The 2,780-nt window shown below is 46.7% G+C and overlaps 1 pseudogene; it reads right to left on the bottom strand.

Annotated features, from left to right (window-relative positions):
• Positions 1 to 596: 596 nt before the first annotated feature.
• Positions 597 to 714, bottom strand: LOC124608162 (annotated as a pseudogene).
• Between the last annotated feature and the right edge of the window lie 2,066 nt (positions 715 to 2,780).

Below are 2,780 nucleotides of genomic sequence, written 5' to 3'. Positions count from 1 at the left end.
CTGGGGGAGAATACGGGAAGCGACTGCCACAGTCGACGATGCCACGCTGGGACGGGTATGGCAAGAATTCGATAACCATATTGACGTTTGCCGGGTCGCTCATGATTCGCATACCGAATACTTTCAGAGTTTCTCTTCAACATGCAATATGTATACATCTGCACAATGTTTAGTTCTTGTGCAATAAATAATTGAATGTGTTCCCGGACTTTATGTACACTCTGCGTTACCAAACCGAATAAACATCCCTGAATAACTGAAAACGTAAATTATTTTTACCTTCCAAAATAAACGCTCAGCTTCTGCAACAGCCGCAAGTTCTGTTACACATATCAGGATGACTGTGCCTTCTTCTAAATAATAAGACATACTCTCTGTTACACCACTTACACCAAGCACTCCGCCTCAGGCCACAAGTGGCCCATCGGGACCATCCGACCGCCGTGTCATCCTCAGTTGAGGACGCGGATAGGAGGGGCGTGTAGTCAGCACACCGCTCTCCCGGCCGTGACGATGGTTTTCTTTGACCCGAGCCGCTACTATTCGGTCGAGTAGCTCCTCAATTGGCATCACGAGGCTGAGTGCACCCCGAAAAATGGCAACAGCGCATGGCGGCCTGGATGGTCACCCATCCAAGTGCCGGCCACACCCGACAGCGCTTAACTTCGGTGATCTCACGGGAACCGGTGTATCCACTGCGGCAAGGCCGTTGCCACACTTACACCAAGCATTCCCTTTATTTGTACTTTACTTGAAGTTCTTATCAGCAACATCCATTATGGAAGCAGAGGACAAATATAATGAGGAAATATCATTGTAAACTTAAACGCTTCCATTTTAAGATCTTCGCCACAGGCTTAGATATGGAAAAGGGTTGTACTGCTACAATGTCCAGTCACATTAACGTGACCAGCTGTCAAAAGCCCGATAACCTCCTTCTGCACCGCGGTTCCCTGTGAGACGTGCAAAAAGAGTGACAGTGAGGTTCTGGAAGACACCGTGGCGCTAATAGCCCGTTCGATGCGGTCCCACAGATTCTCGATTGGGCGTAAATCCGGGGAGTTTGGAGGCCAGGGAACGCAGTAAATTAATCCTGATGCTTTTCGATCCCTGCACATACACTGCGAGTGTGTACCACGTTGCATTCTCCTGCTGGTAGATGCTATTATGGCGAATAAAAATAAACTGCTTGTCGGGCTCGACATGGTATCCAAGAATAATGCATACTTATGTTGACTGATTGTGCCTTCTAGAATGACGAGCCCACCCAAGGAATACTCTCCGGCTTGGACCCTTACGTCGATTTTTGCAGGGTGTTTCCCTTCAGACGCTTCACGTCGTGCACGCCAAATGCCATCTGCCCGATGGAGCATAAAACGTGATTCATCTGAAAAGACCACCTGTCGCCACTCTGTGGACGTTCAGCTGCAGAACTGACGTGCAAATTCCAGCCTTCGTCGCCGTTGAACAGCAGTCGGTATGGGTGAATGAACAAAGCACCTGCTGCAGGAGCCGATAGTCAACCGTTTGCTTAATGGTCATTGAGGAAACACTGTTGGTAGCCCCTGGTTCATCTGGACGGTTGGTTGTTCAACACTTGCTCGTCTATTCGCCCGTATATATTTTTGCAGCCGTCATTTACCCCTGTCATCTACAGAATGTTGTGCAACATTGTTGTTTCGGCGCCGGTCTTGGATATCGCCATTTTGCCGTGCGCGGTATACTTTAAACGCGCGTACAGTTTAAAAACTTTGCCGTTTCGGAAATGCTTCTACCCTTGGCCTGAAAGCCAATGATCATGCCCTTCTAGGTGTCAGATAAATTTCTACATTTCCGCATCACGACAACGACTGCACTGTTTTCTGCATCCCCCCTCCCTCTTCCCCGACGCGCATCGTATATCCTCGAATGCTGGCGCTGCACTTGGCGCCTGTGAGTGGTTATTGCACGTCGATGTCGAACATAGGCGGCGGTCACATTAATGTGACTGGGCAGTGTAGATACGTGACTGTAACGTACTTCATTCTTTAAAAACAGGTACTAAGTCACGAATAGATGTCGGCAACAATGGGTACAAAAGTGTTACTTTAAGGCCCTATCAGCCTCTCGTCCTCACGTTGCTAGCCGATGTCCTTTTTACTTAACGTTTTAATTCATGTGTTACACAGTTTACACTCGATGCCCCATCTTTCAAAAATGTTGAAAGTTTTGTGTGGTAGTCTGTAGCAAGATGGTTTGACGCCAACTGTTCCTAACAACAACTTAGCGATATGTCGCAGTGGTAAGTTACTTGTATCCCATGAGCGGTCAAATCCTCGGGCGCTCATCCGGATTCAAGTTTTCTGTAGTTTTTCCCCAAACTGCTTGGGGCAAATACATGGATGGTTACATTGAAAAAGACACGGTCAGTATCTCTACCCATCCGAGATGTATTCCGTCTCTAATGACCTAGTCGTCGACGGGACGTTAAAGCCTAATCTTCCTTCGTTTATTTCTGACAGCGCCGTTTCTACCCGGTCAGATGCAACGGAAACGTTCATAATATCTTATTGCAAGGTCTAGGTGCCTATTATTGCCTAACGTCCTAACATTAAAACCTGAAAGGGTAACGAGACTGTAGTATAGAATTACAGGGTGTCCCAAAAAGACTGACCCGATTTTAAATAGAATTATTTATTAGGAAGAAGGGCTTAACACCAACAAATTGCATGCTAAATTACTCAGGAAAGACAGAAGTTTATAAAAATCCATCATAAATGTTCAATATTTTCTCCATTGGC

This window comes from Schistocerca americana, chromosome 3 (assembly GCF_021461395.2).
Source record: "Schistocerca americana isolate TAMUIC-IGC-003095 chromosome 3, iqSchAmer2.1, whole genome shotgun sequence".
Classification (NCBI taxonomy): Eukaryota; Metazoa; Arthropoda; class Insecta; order Orthoptera; family Acrididae; genus Schistocerca; species Schistocerca americana.
This window is presented reverse-complemented; position numbering and strand designations above follow the sequence as displayed.